We start from the raw sequence: 15,335 nt of genomic DNA on the forward strand, positions 1-15,335 counted from the left end.
AGAGACTGGCATGGGGTGGAGCTATTGGTGCAGTGACTTGACAGAAATGAGCCTGGCTGCATTTGGGATGGATTGGGAAGGGGAGAGTTTAGTGAGGGGAAGACCGATCAGTGCCAAGTTGCAGTAATAAAGCAGAAGGTGCATAAGAGCGACAGTAAGAGGTTTTTGCTGCTTCCTTGGTGAGTAAAGGGCAGATTTAGGAGATGCTTTTGGGGTGCAAGTGACTGAATATGGTCAGTGAAGAGAACATCAGAATCAAATATGACCAGGACAGCAGGCGCACTGTGGAGGCATCATGGTGGTATCGGAGATGGAGAGATCTGGTTTAGGTTGGCTGGGAGATGGCAGAAACACAAGTAGTTCCATTTTTGGATGGACATAGTGTTCCATAATGAGCCCTTCAAATATCAAATGTACCCTACTTCCATGTAGTAGAGCTCAGTATCCAACATGAGATGTTTGCACCATAGACCTCGGCTCCACTCTAACAGCCAGTGGTGACTATGGACTCCACCACTTCCCAGCTTGGTACAGCATTTTGACTGGTAACGACTATTTTCTTTAAAGGGGTTGTCCCGCGAAACAAAGTTGGGGTATACACTTCTGTATGGCCATATTAATGCACTTTGTAATGTACATTGTGCATTAATTATGAGCCATACAGAAGTTATTCACTTACCTGTTCCCGTTGCTGGCGTCCTCGTCTCCATGGTGCCGTCTAATTTTCAGCGTCTAATCGCCCGATTAGACGCGCTTGCGCAGTCCGGTCTTCTCCCTTCTCAATGGGGCCGCTCGTGCCGGAGAGCTGCTCCTCGTAGCTCCGCCCCGTCACGTGTGCCGATTCCAGCCGATCAGGAGGCTGGAATCGGCAATGGACCGCACAGAAGACCTGCGGTCCACCGAGGGTGAAGATCCCGGCGGCCATCTTCACAAGGTAAGTAAGAAGTCACCGGAGCGCGGGGATTCGGGTAAGTACTATCTGTTTTTTTTTTTTTTCAACACATGCATCGGGTTTGTCTCGCGCCGAATGGGGGGGCTATTGGAAAAAAAAAAAAACGTTTCGGCGCGGGACAACCCCTTTAAGCTGGTAATAGGACTGTTTTGTGTTTACACTGAATTTAAGTTTTATGGAACATATTTATTTAGACAGAGCTTTCATACAACTGTGAGGCTAAGGCTGCACACGGCCGGGTTGGATTCTGCAAGCGGGATCCCACAGCGGAATCGGACCCTAAGCCTTCTTTCTGCTGCGGATGTGCTGTCCGGCGCAGAGAATGCCACACCAGTTATAACACGGATCTGTGGTGATTTTGGAATCGCCGCGCGCTGGACGGCTTCCATTGCCTACAATGGAAAGAGTCTGTGCGAGTCGCACACAAAAATAGAGCATGCTGCGATTCTTCCTCCGCAAGCAGAAAGTGCAGGTGATTTCTGCTCATGTGCGTGGAGGAATCCTTTAATATAGCATGCTATGGACTGACACTATTGTGGAATCCGCAGCAAAAATGTGCTTGTGTGCGTTGGGCCTTAGTGATAAAGGTGCATCTGGTGGCACCCCTGTGAGCCAGGTGGAAACTTGTACCAGCTATAAGCTGAAGTGGGTTTCAGGCATGGGTTATGGTAAAAGTGGTAGGCAATACCTCCTAAGGCTATGCTTTGCCTGCTTTTGGAAGGTACCTGGTAGAGATGAGAGTATACTCTCTAAGGCACATTACTCGAGCGAGTAGTGCCTTAGCTGAGTATCTCCCCGCTCGTCTCTAAAGATTCGGGGGCCGGCAGGGGGGACAGGTGAGTTGCGGGGGGGTGGGGGGGGAGAGGGAGATCTCCCCACCGGCTCCCGACTATTTAGAGATAATCTGCTAAGGCACTACTCACTCGACTAATGTGCCTTAGTGAGTATACTCGCTCATCTCTAGTACCTGGTATAAAAAACCCAAAAGTTGCAGCTTTGTGCATAAGAAAACTATTCTGGTACCATTTTTGGGTACATAGACTATATTGTAAAACTTCAATTTTTTTTTTTTTAATGATCGTAGGGAGAAAACGCATCAATTCTGCCATAGATTTTTTTTTTTTTTTTTTAAAGCGTTAATTATGCAGCATAAATGATACAACACACTTTTTTTTTTTTTTTTTCTGCGGGCCGGTATGGTTACGATACCAAAATTCTTAATTTTTTTTAGGTTTTTCCACAATAAACCCCCCCCCCCCCCCCCCCTCTCACCCCATGTGCCATCTCTAAGCCCTTATGTCCACGGGCAAAAGAACAATTAAAATCCGCAGCTAATCACCCGCACGTGGATCCGCACCCCATAGGGATGCATTGACCACCCGCGGGTAGATAAAGACCCGTGGATGGTCAATAAAAGTGAATTTAAAAAATTCTGGAGCATGAAAAAAAAATTGGCATGCTCAATTTTCGTGCAGGTCTCCCGCGGGCTTCTATTGAAGCAGTCTGGATCCGCAGGAGACCCGCACCTGAATTAAACTCACCTGCTCCAGGTAATGCAGATCTTCCTTCCTTCGCAGCAGGATCTTCTTTCTTCGGGCCGGCGGATGTGCCGGCGCATGTGTACGGCACGCAGCCGGCGTGCCGAGCACATCCGCCCGGCCCAAGAAAGGAGATCCGGCTGCGAAGAAGGGAAGACATGCACGGCCCGCAGCAGGTGAGTTTATTCTTATTTTCAGCCCTCATGTCTGCGGGAAAGGGGGGGAACGGCTGCGGATTCTCCATTGAGAATCCGTAGCGGGCCTGATTTTCCTGCGGACATGAGGCCTAAGGCCTCATGTCCACGGGGAAAATCGGGCCCGCTACGGATTCTACATGTAGAATCTGCAGCGGGTCCCTCCTGCCCCGCGGACATGAGGGCTGAAAATACAAATAAATGACAATAAACTCACCTCCCATCCGCTCCGTTTCTTCTCTTCGCGGCGGCGTCATCTTCTCTCGTCGCGGCCGGATCTTCATTCTTCGGCTCGGCGGATGTGCACGATGACGTCGGTGACGTGCCCCGCACATGCGCCGGGCCGAAGCAAAATGATCCGGCCGCGGCTGAGAGAGGATGGCGCGGCGCCAAAGAGAAGAACCGGAGCGGGTAAGTAAAATGTGATTTTTGTGTCCCGCGGATCCGGACGGCTTCCATAGGCTTCAATAGAAGCCCGCGGGAGCCGTCCCCGCGGGAGACCCGCATGAAAATGGAGCATGGTCCAGATTTTTTCATGCTCCATTTTTTTTTAAATCACTTTTATTGACGATCCGCGGGTATTTATCTACCCGCGGGTGGTCAATGCATCCCTATGGGGTGCGGATCCGCGCGCGGGAGAAGAGTTAAAATCCGCTGCGGATTTTAATTCTTCTTTTCCCCGTGGACATGAGCCCTAACACTAACTTTTGTGATTGAGGGACTTTTGAGCCCACTGGTGCATCAGGGTCTGAGAGCAGCTGCTACTCCTGGTATCCCAGCTTTCAAAACTTGGCAATCTCATCAATTGCATTTGGCTGAATTACTTGTCTTCTGGAATGGTAGCCTGGAAATGAGACCCAACTCGATGGACTACTTCTGTGGCCTCAATGCTCTTCATCAACATTTTGACTTTATCTTTCAGAATCTCAATGATGGGTAAAAAGATCGTCCCCAAGAAGCTGGCCAGAGGGGTAGATTTCTGTGGAGTCGCTGACTACTTTTACATCATTCGATCAGATCTTGCTTGCTACATGAAATCAACCAACTTCACTACTGGAGCAGATCTGGAAGTCTTCAGCTTGCATCCTTATTGTAGAGGTGGAGATCATTACCTGGCTCATAGAGATGGCCTATTCTATATCATTAAGGGAAATTGTTTCCGCTGTGTAAAAAACATAAACACGGATGCCAACCCCATCATTTATGCCTTACATCGCAACTGCCAAGGCGGAGACCACTACGTGTCGGCTTATAACTACTTCTATATCATCTATCAGCACCGAGGGGTCTACCGCCGAACCAAGAACATAAGCTCAGATGAAGGTGGCGAAGAATTCACTCTGCACCACAGCTGTAAGAGCGGGATGTACTTCTTTGGCACCATTAACTTCTGTTACTTTGTGACATCTCATGACACTTTGGGGGTCCAATACATACAAAGAAATAACTTCAATGACAACATGAATTCTGATATCTTCTCCTTCAATCTTGGTGTCATCAACTTTCTGCCAGGGGGTTTGGGTTTTACTATAGGGCCAACTTGCAGTGAATGGGTATGCGTTAAGAAAATGGCCAGTAGTTCTGATGTCACTACTATGTTGAGTAGTACAATCAAGAGGAAGATTGGCTATGAAAAGGAGAAGATGACGTCCAGTATAGAGCAGAACTGGAGGGTGGCCACTCCTGTCACAGTAGAAAGTCGAGGTTTGGCGGCCCGTATTATCCAGAGCCAGTTCATGTTGCCAGTTGAATATGGTGGACTCAGTATCAACACTGAGAAAGACAGTTGGACTGAAGTCTCTGAAGTTGAGGAGCCCGTCACGGTCTGTCTGCAGCCTCGTCAGGAGATATGTGTTTGGACGTTCCAGCTTAGCCTGGGCAAACAGCCGGTGCTATACTGCCGGGACTTGAGAAGTCTGGATACTTGCACCCTCCCCATATTGATGACTCATTTCCCCTGCTGATTTAACCTGAGCAGAAATTGGATGATGGAGCTATCACAGGGCTAACTATGTTGGGGAAGTTTGCCTTTGCTTGATCTAAAAGTGTTTTAAACTATTGCTGGCCTATCAGCAGGATAGCTTCTCAATAGCGATCAGCAGATGGCTGGCGCCTGGAATTTCCACTGATCAGCTGTTCGCTAGGAGCTGTGTGTTTTACAGGAAGCGGACAGCTCCATTCTCACTGCAGTGGCCAGACTTTAGATTACACCCATTCACTTCAATGGGAACTTTGCATGTAATATCAAGCCTGGCCACTGTAGTGAGAATGGAGCCGTTTGCTTACTGCAAAAAATGAGCTTGGTGCACAAGAATGCTGGCTTGGCAACAGCCGACTGTGGGGGGGGGAAGTTCTGGGCGACAGAGCTCTGCTGATCTACTATAGACAATCATTCATGGCCTATCCTAGAGATATGGGGGGGGGGGGGGGGGTCTAGTTGTAAACCTAATGTGCAGATTTGGCTGGCATATGGGTGATGTGGCTTTACATCTAAGCTAACCTGCCACAGGTGACTGTATAACAGTCATGGCTTAGCTGCCATGTCTATATGCAGTAAACCATAAATTGCCCATCTTGCTACAAATCTCAATGATAAAGTTTGGATTCTAACTTTTTTTTAAAGATACTTTTGATATATGGAACCAGGATGAGTGTAATGTGGGGTCAGCAGCCAAAATGGGAAGGCGGTCACACATGGAGAAGCTGCACTCAATGTCACCTGCTATACTTGTCAATAGCGTTTATACTTCTGGCAACTATGTACAACTTCTGTGATAAAGCTGGCAGAACGAGACCAGGCTGAAGTGTTCCCCGATTACATCTTGTCTGGCAGTATAACAAATAAAATTCACAATGCAAAAACCACACGGCCCAGAAAGTTTATTTGGTGCTTTAGACCTTGGATGTACTCGAGTGCTGATTTTATTTATAATTGCACCATCTTTGCCCTATTAGCTCTAATCTTGTAGATGTGGTAAGAAATGGCATTAATGCCTTGGCTGATGTTCACGGCCATACCAGTAAAAGGCTGTGGGTCTGTCCGCAGTGTTATACCGGGTCTGCCGGCAGAGACCACCAATGGCTGAGAGTACTGCGTAGGCCCACCTATCACACGCAGACACGAGCCCTTAGGCCGGCATCACATGAGAACGAAATCCCACAGAAGTCTCGTGGAATACCGTGAGATTTCCGCAGGAGAAATGCAGCTTCAAAACCTGCGGCCCTTCGCTGTCTGTATTCCGCTGTGGCCATCTCTCCCCATAGAGGAGAGCGGCCGCCACAGAAACGGGGAAGGAATTGACATGCCGTGTCTTTGAACTCCGTGTGGCATGTCAATTTAAGTGTGGCTTGTTTGCAACGGATCGGCCGCAGCGTGTGGACATGACTTTTTTTTGCAGAAATTCTGTGGCAATGACGCCCCTTGTGACCCCAGCCTCGGGCCAGGTTCACGATAGCATTATTTATTTTTTTATTTTTTCAACTTATCCAGTTTTATTAAAACAGAAATGAAACTCCTCTGTAGTCTTCCCGCTTACATCCGTTTCTCAGCATTCGAGACGGGGCTGTACCTCTTGCATGAATGTGGTTGGCGTTGCGGCCTTGCAGTCTTGGGGCTCCTGGATTCAAATCTGATCAAGAGCAACATCGACTTTGGAAAAACTCCATCCAGCTGCCACCCTTGCAGTGCTGATGGCTGAGCTCCTAGGCTTGTCCTTCCATTGCCAGAGAAATAGAAGAGTAAGAAGGATAAACAAGGGAACCGTGTGAGCTTGGCCACCATGATTGTTCTCTGGAGGAAAATAAGAGATACAAACTCCTTTGGTCAAGTTGAGTCTCAGCTGGCAGAGCTAATGTTTACTGAATGGGTAATGTGCAAATATGTATAGTCTAACATGGACTTGCAGGAATGCTGCCTTCCAATAGGGGGTGCTGCAGAGGTATTGTTCCATCGCCCTTATTTGCATATTACCCAGAGGAGCATGCATGGTCTTGTATCTCCTCACTGTCTAGGTCTGCTCCCTAAGGAGAAAAGACAGTGTTTCTGGCCAAAATGGGTAAAACACTGCAGGATACCTCAGTGTTTTACACATACAGCCCTGGGCTTGAGCACTAACAGTGCAGGAGGGGAGACTGCTAGTGGCAGCCGCTTTAAACTTCATGTGCCAGGGCTAGAACAAGCATCTTAATACAAGTACACTACAAGAATAATGCCCACCAGCTGTAAGAGGAGCGCTGGTGTAAAGTTAGAGTAAAAAGAACTTTCAGTTAATATTTGGACATTTTTGTTCTCAGAACTGGAGAAAATGCACACAACTCCATGCAGATGTTGTCCCTAGTGGGACTGACAGGCAACAGTGCTAATCAGCAAGGCCCTTCCTGGTGCTAAAGGAAAGCAACATGGTGCTAATACAACGGCTCACCCTGGTGGGAAAATGGAGGGCAGAAAATGGGGGCGAGACACTTTTTTTTTTTCCCCTTCGCCACAACGTAGAACAAACTTTCTAGTAACGCTGTAACCCCCTGACCACGGTATAGTATAAAAAAAATAGGGAGGGGAGAGCGTGCACCTCCAATAGGCAATAATCGCGATTCCTGAACACAATCTCCCCAATATAGGGTCTGCTGCACTCTCTCTTTGTGAAATGCACCTTCTGTCCTTATCCCAATCAGTGGGAATTTGTGTGAAAACCATCCTTCATCTATTAGTTTTACTATTTTTGTGCCCTTCAGCCCCGTCTTACTGCCACTTCCCCCCCTGCTGCTACTCTCCTACATGTAAGGGTGCGGTCACACAGGGAGATGCACAAACCCTGCACTCAAATAAGATCTATTTACATGGGTGTGGGGTTTTTGGTGCCCCCCCCCCCCCCCCCCCCACACACACTCTACACCATTTTGAAACATTTTTTCCTGTCTCCATTTTCTGCGCACAATAACTTTTTTTGACGTCGTCGTGTGAAGGCTCCTTTGTGCGGTATGTCCTGTTTCCGTTGGTACCATTTTTGAATACAAACGACAGTGGCATTTTAAGGGTTAATGGCTGTGATCAGCCCGCACTGCCGCTTGCAGCTATTGCCCGTGGGTGTCAGCTGTAATAAACAGCCAGCGCCTGTGCTGTATGGAGGGAGGAGGGATGTGGTTTTTTTAACCATTAAAGTCCACAGGAAGCACGACGATGCAGCGTCTCCCATCCAGTGTCACACGTGTGATGGCGCTCCGAGGTTCTCCGCCTGCTATTGCGCTTGCCTGTGTGACCGTGCTCTTATGCCTTATTTACACGCCAGCGGGATCTCCCAGGAATTTTGCACGAATATGAAACGCAGTGAGTATGTTTAGCCATTAGGTGAGGACGTTAGCCATTATTCTCCTGCTCACAACAGCTATAGTAGGTTAGACTATCTATTCATCTCACATAGTCTCCTAGATTGGGCACCCAAAAGTTCGATTGGTAGGATCATTTGGCCGGGCCATGCACCAGTCTATGGGGCCCTGATGCAGGAGGGATGCGGGTACTGGGCAGTGCAACTGGCGCCTGAACGACAACCTTTTAAGAAACCCCGGTTGCCTAAACGAGATACGCCAAGCCATCGAAAATCTCATAGAAATCCATAAGACAGATGAAACGGCCCCACCTATAAAATGGGAGGCCCTGAAATGTGTACTTCGAGGTATCTTTATCTCACATGGGGCTAGGCTCAAAAAGGAGAGAGCGGGTAGACTACTGGACCTGGTGCCAAAGCTAGACATCGCAGAGCAATCCAACAAAACAAAAGCCACTTTAACCCTGGGGGCAGAATTTTTTTTTGTTGCGTCAACAGATTCTATCCTGGACCTAGCTCTGCGCCAGAGACGAAATGAGAGGGGGATACTATGAATACGGAAATAAGTGGAGCGCTTGGCTAGCCAGGGCACTCGGTCCACAGGAATCGCACTCATACATATTTGTGCTAAATTCGTCCTAGAGGAGGGAAGGTACATGCCACCGCGGGCATTGTGGAATGCTTCCATGAATATTATTGGGAGCTCTACGATATTCGTAGCAGCAACCTGAGCCTTGTGAGGTCTGGGGACACAGAAATGGCGTCCTACTTGGACGATCATGCCCCGGGCCCCATCTCCAGTGCGGAATTGGAGGCATTGGAAGGTGATATTTCGGAGCAAGAGATCCTAGAGGGAATTCAGAACCTCAAAGTTGGCAAAAGCCCAGGACCAGATGGCCTCATGCCGAGATTTTATAAGACCTGTGGGGATCTACTAGCTCCCTTACTTTGCCGTTCCTTCAATGCTATTTCCAGGTCCTGCCCATTCCAGCCCCAAGCGCTTCAGGCAGTTATAACAGTAATCCCAAAACTGGGTAAAGACCCGCTCCAATGTGGAAACTACCGACCTATCTCCCTCTTAAATGTGGACACAAAAACTTTTGCTAGAACCATTGCTTCCCGCTTACAACCCCTCGTGCCAGGGCTGATTCATGGCGATCAGGTTGGGTTCGCCCCAGGCTGCGAGGCGCGGGACAACACTATACGGACTCTTTCCCTGATCTGAAGGGCTCTCTCTCTCTGCCTTCTCTCGGTGGGCGCTGAGAAAGCGTTCGACCGGGTAGATTGGAGATTTTTGGAAGCCACGCTCCAAAAAATAGGCCTGGGACCCAGGCTGTGCAGCTGGATCATGGCCCCACCGCACGAATACAAGTCAACTGTAGGCTCTCAGCCCCAGTACACATCTGCAATGGCACGAGGCAAGGTTGCCCTCTATCACCCACTCTCTACATCCTAGCTAAGGAGTCCCTCGCAAACGCCATAAGAAGGAACCCGCATATAAAGGACTTTTCAACCCCACAATCTGAACATAAATTGGCATTATTTGCGGATGACCTGCTTCCCTACGTAACTGACCCCCAAAATAGTCTACCAGCTATACTACAAGAATTCAAAAGATATAGTCAGTTTAGCAACTTTAAAATAAATATCCACAAATCTGAAATCCTAAATATAACCCTCCCCCCCTCAGAAGTAGCCCATCTAAAATCCCAATTTCCGCTGAAGTGGAAAGACGATCACCTCAAATACTTGGGAGTCTACATCTCCTCAAAGTTGGACGACCTATTCAACCTTAACCACGGGCCCCTTTGCGCCTTTTTGGAGAGGGAACTGGAGAGGTGGTGAACCTTGACCTTGTCATGGTTCGGCAGATTAATGCGCTAAAAATGAACGCCCTTCCTAGGTTCCTCTACCTGTTCCAGACCCTCCCGATTCAGATCCCGAAAAGTTTCTTCACGCGAATTAGAAGAGCACTGGTGACATTTGTATGGAATGGAACTAGGCCCAGGTTAAGCTATAAAATCCTGACGCAAAAAAAAAGTAATGGGGGAGTGGGGCTCCCAGATCTCGCGAGGTATCATAAAGCTGCAGTTAGCAGGTGCGTGCTTGACCTAATGCTCAGGAGATCCTCTAAACGATGGGTAGAACTTGAGCAAGACTCAGCCCCATTTAAAGCACAAGGTCTGTTTTGGCTAAAGGGGGGCCTCGGACGCCGGGGAATTGAGGTTTCCCCATTCCTGGGATCCATCCTAAAACAGTGGGAAAGCTTTGCAGAAAGAACAGACTTGATTTCGATACCCGGCCCCTGGACACCCCTAGTGGGTAACCCGGACTTTCCGCTGGGTGTGCGAGGCCTACCTCTGCTGAGTAGAATGGAGATCCACGTCCCCAGAATTTGGGATATAAAGACGACGAGCGGAATCAAATCAATGGAACCATTGTTGGGAGAGGGGGGACCATTAAGCGGTGCGTGGTTCTAACATTTACAGTTAAGCCACTTTATCCGTGCACAGGGCCGGGCCTCAGAGGTACCGAGTCAGTCTACTCCCTTTGAGGAGATGTGCACTGGGCCTCCCAAGCAGAAAGGGAGATCTCCGTGGTCTATAGCAGTGTTCCCCAACTCCAGTCCTCGGGGACCGCCAACAGGTCATGTTTTCAGGATTTCCTCAGTATTGCACAGGTAATATAATTATTGTCGGCGCCTCAGACATTGCCACAGGTGTTCTTACTATAGGAGATCCTGAAAACATGACCTGTTGGTGGTCCCTGAGGACTGGAGTTAGGGACCCCTGGTCTACAGCTTACTGGCAGCCGGGAACACGCGGGACAGAGGGGTGAGCCAGCAACTCGAAGACTGCAACTGGGCTTAAGCTTTAATCATGACCCACAAGATGGACCTGCCAGAAATGGACCATGAATGGAACTAGAAAAGTCTTATCCAGATGGTACCGCACCCCGGCACGTCTGGCTAAGATGTACCCAAATGTAAGCAACGTATGTTGGAGATGCCAGAATAGCACAGGATCGATGATACACATCTGGTGGTCCTGCCCCCTGGTGGAATGAGATAAACCCCCTATATAACGCACACACTATATATACCTTTCTCACCACAGATCGCTCTCCTCTCCATCATAACAGGACCTAGAGCCTCGGTTGAGAAAGGTATCCTTGGATTTTTCCTCCTAGACAGGTGTTACCACGACTATAGAGCCCCACGGTGACGCCTACACGCTTAATGTGGGTAAAAGCTATGGACGCCATCATGCACCTGGAAGAGCTAAGAGCCAGGGACGACTCCAAATTCTCTACCCACTAGGCCACGTGGACGGTCTGGATGGACTTCCGCTCCTCTTCCCAAATTTAATCCATGGCTAACCAATGGCGTTGTAGCACCCTAAACACAACTGATGTAGAACATTATTTTAGATGGTGTCCTCTCCTGGACGGCCGCCGCCGGGCGGCTATACCACCCCCCCCCCCATTCTTTCTTTTCTCTTACCCGCTCTCTTCTTCTCTACTAGGGAGGTTGATGTTGTAATTTAACAGTATCTACTCGCCCCTCACTCCGGACGGGAAGTGCATTTGCAAGCTCCCTTGGATCAAAAAACTTTCAGAAGTTCTTTATATTTATTATAACGCCGTCCGCCGTCCATATCCGCCTTGGGATTACCCAAAGAGGAGGTTTGCTAAAATAAGGGATGACAGGGATTCCCAGGCGTCTGTAGGAGTCTTATTATGCTGATGCCCCTCCTTTCATCCCCCTTATTTCATCTTCTGCAGCTCCGCAGATTGCAGAATATTTGTATTTCTGCCGATATTTCTAATAGAATACACTTTGGACATGAAACACAATGAGGATAATGAATGGCGCAGTGGGCGCTCCCTCGGTGGGTACACAAAGAGGATAATAAATGGCGCAGTAGGCGCTCCCTCGTCGGGTACACAATGAGGATAATAAATGGCACAGTGGGTGCTCCCTCGGCGGGTACACAATAAGGATAATAAATGGCGCAGTGGGCGCTCCCCCGGCAGGTACACAATGAGGATAATAAATGGCGCAGTGGGCGCTCCCTCGGCGGGTACACAATGAGGATAATAAATGGCGCAGTGGGCGCTCCCTCAGCGGGTACACAATGAGGATAATGAATGGCGCAGTGGGCGCTCCCTCAGCGGGTACACAATGAGGATAATGAATGGCGCAGTGGGCGCTCCCTCAGCGGGTACACAATGAGGATAATGAATGGCGCAGTGGGCGCTCCCCCAGCGGGTACACAATGAGGATAATAAATGGCGCAGTGGGCGCTCCCTCGGCGGGTACACAATGAGGATAATAAATGGCACAGTGGGTGCTCCCTCGGCGGGTACACAATAAGGATAATAAATGGCGCAGTGGGCGCTCCCCCGGCAGGTACACAATGAGGATAATAAATGGCGCAGTGGGCGCTCCCTCGGCGGGTACACAATGAGGATAATAAATGGCGCAGTGGGCGCTCCCTCAGCGGGTACACAATGAGGATAATGAATGGCGCAGTGGGCGCTCCCTCGGCGGGTACACAATGAGGATAATGAATGGCGCAGTGGGCGCTCCCTCAGCGGGTACACAATGAGGATAATGAATGGCGCAGTGGGCGCTCCCCCAGCGGGTACACAATGAGGATAATAAATGGCGCAGTGGGCGCTCCCTCGGCGGGTACACAATGAGGATAATAAATGGCGCAGTGGGCGCTCCCTCAGCGGGTACACAATGAGGATAATGAATGGCGCAGTGGGCGCTCCCCCAGCGGGTACACAATGAGGATAATAAATGGCGCAGTGGGCGCTCCCTCAGCGGGTACACAATGAGGATAATGAATGGCGCAGTGGGCGCTCCCCCAGCGGGTACACAAAGAGGATAATAAATGGCGCAGTAGGCGCTCCCTCGTCGGGTACACAATGAGGATAATAAATGGCACAGTGGGTGCTCCCTCGGCGGGTACACAATAAGGATAATAAATGGCGCAGTGGGCGCTCCCCCGGCAGGTACACAATGAGGATAATAAATGGCGCAGTGGGCGCTCCCTCGGCGGGTACACAATGAGGATAATAAATGGCGCAGTGGGCGCTCCCTCAGCGGGTACACAATGAGGATAATGAATGGCGCAGTGGGCGCTCCCTCGGCGGGTACACAATGAGGATAATGAATGGCGCAGTGGGCGCTCCCTCAGCGGGTACACAATGAGGATAATGAATGGCGCAGTGGGCGCTCCCCCAGCGGGTACACAATGAGGATAATAAATGGCGCAGTGGGCGCTCCCTCGGCGGGTACACAATGAGGATAATAAATGGCGCAGTGGGCGCTCCCTCAGCGGGTACACAATGAGGATAATGAATGGCGCAGTGGGCGCTCCCCCAGCGGGTACACAATGAGGATAATAAATGGCGCAGTGGGCGCTCCCTCAGCGGGTACACAATGAGGATAATGAATGGCGCAGTGGGCGCTCCCTCAGCGGGTACACAATGAGGATAATGAATGGCGCAGTGGGCGCTCCCCCGGCGGGTACACAATGAGGATAATAAATGGCGCAGTGGGCGCTCCCTCGGCGGGTACACAATGAGGATAATAATTAGCGCAGTGGGCGCTTCCTCGGCGGGTACACAATGAGGATAATAAATGGCGCAGTGGGCGCTCCCTCGGTGGATACACAATGAGGATGATAAATGGTGCAGTGGGCGCTCCCTCAGCGGGTACACAATGAGGAAAATAAATGGCGCAGTGAGCGCTCCCTCAGCGGGTACACAATGAGGATAAATGGCGCAGTGGGCGCACCCTCAGCGGGTACACAATGAGGATAATAAATGGCGCAGTGGGCGCTCCGCCGGCGGGTACACAATGAGGATAATAAATGGCGCAGTGGGCGCTCCCCCGGCGGGTACACAATGAGGATAATAAATGGTGCAGTGGGCGCTCCCTCGGCGGGTAAACAATGAGGATAATAAATGGGGCAGTGGGTGCTCCCTCGGCGGGTACACAATGAGGATAATGAATGGCGCAGTGGGCGCTCCCTCGGCGGGTACACAATGAGGATAATAAATGGCGCAGTGGGCGCTCCCCCGGCGGGTACACAATGAGGATAATAAATGGCGCAGTGGGCGCTCCCCCGGCGGGTACACGAGGATAATAAATGCCGCAGTGGGCGCTCCCCCGGCAGGTACACGAGGATAATAAATGCCGCAGTGGGCGCTCCCTCGGCGGGTACACAATGAGGATAATAAATGCGCAGTGGGCACTCCCTCGGTGGGTACACAATGAGGATGATAAATGGCGCAGTGGGCGCTCCCCCGGCAGGTACACAATGAGGATAATAAATGGTGCAGTGGGCGCTCCCTCGGCGGGTACACAATGGGGATAATAAATGGCGCAGTGGGCGCTCCCTCGGCAGGTACACAATGAGGATAATAAATGGCGCAGTGGGCGCTCCTCAGCGGGTACACAATGAGGATAATAAATGGCGCAGTGGGCGCTCCCTCGGCGGGTGCACAATGAGGATAATAAATGGCACAGTTGGCGCTCCCTCGCGGGTACACGATGAGGATAATAAATGGCGCAGTGGGCGCTCTCCCGGCGGGTACACAACGAGAATAATAAATGGCGCAGTGGGCGCTCCCTCAGCGGGTACACAATGAGGATAATAAATGGCGCAGTGGGCGCTCCTCGCAGGTACCTATGGGACCTTGTTCTTGTTGCAGTCTGTGGGAAGCATTTGCACAGAAGTGATGCAACTTTTAAGCAGAAACGCATCGTCTGACAGTGAAAAACTGCGAGTTTGCAAGTGTGATGTCGGCCGAGTATCGACCGTCCGCTGCAGTAAACATCGGGGGTTCCACACCCACACATGGAGGACTTCCCATCCGACTGTGGTTCTCCGCCGACAGCGCACTCGCCCGTTTGAACGTAGAGTCTATAGAGCAGAGCCTGTAGCCGCGGCTCCCCCTGCCGGCCACTTCCTTCCATCACACTATTCAGCCGCCAGCTCGCCGACACCACACCACACTGAGCCCCGCCCATTCCAGAGTGGTCACGTGACGTGACATAACTAGATGTGTAGGATGTTGGGAGCGGCGGCCTATCAGGCAACTCATAGGCTCCCCAGCGCATATATTGTATGTCAGCCGCACTTCAGTAGCGGTGAGCGATTCCAGCGACCTCATCGGTTGTTGGAGATCTGCACGACTGCTACTTCACGACACCCGCGGGGGGTTTAGAGTTTAGGGTTAGGGTTACGTGCCGACACTCCTACGGCCCGGCTGCTGCTTATTTAACGGGCCGCCCACTCATGCACGTCTTCAA

Source organism: Eleutherodactylus coqui, chromosome 8 (assembly GCF_035609145.1).
Source record: "Eleutherodactylus coqui strain aEleCoq1 chromosome 8, aEleCoq1.hap1, whole genome shotgun sequence".
Taxonomy (NCBI): domain Eukaryota; kingdom Metazoa; phylum Chordata; class Amphibia; order Anura; family Eleutherodactylidae; genus Eleutherodactylus; species Eleutherodactylus coqui.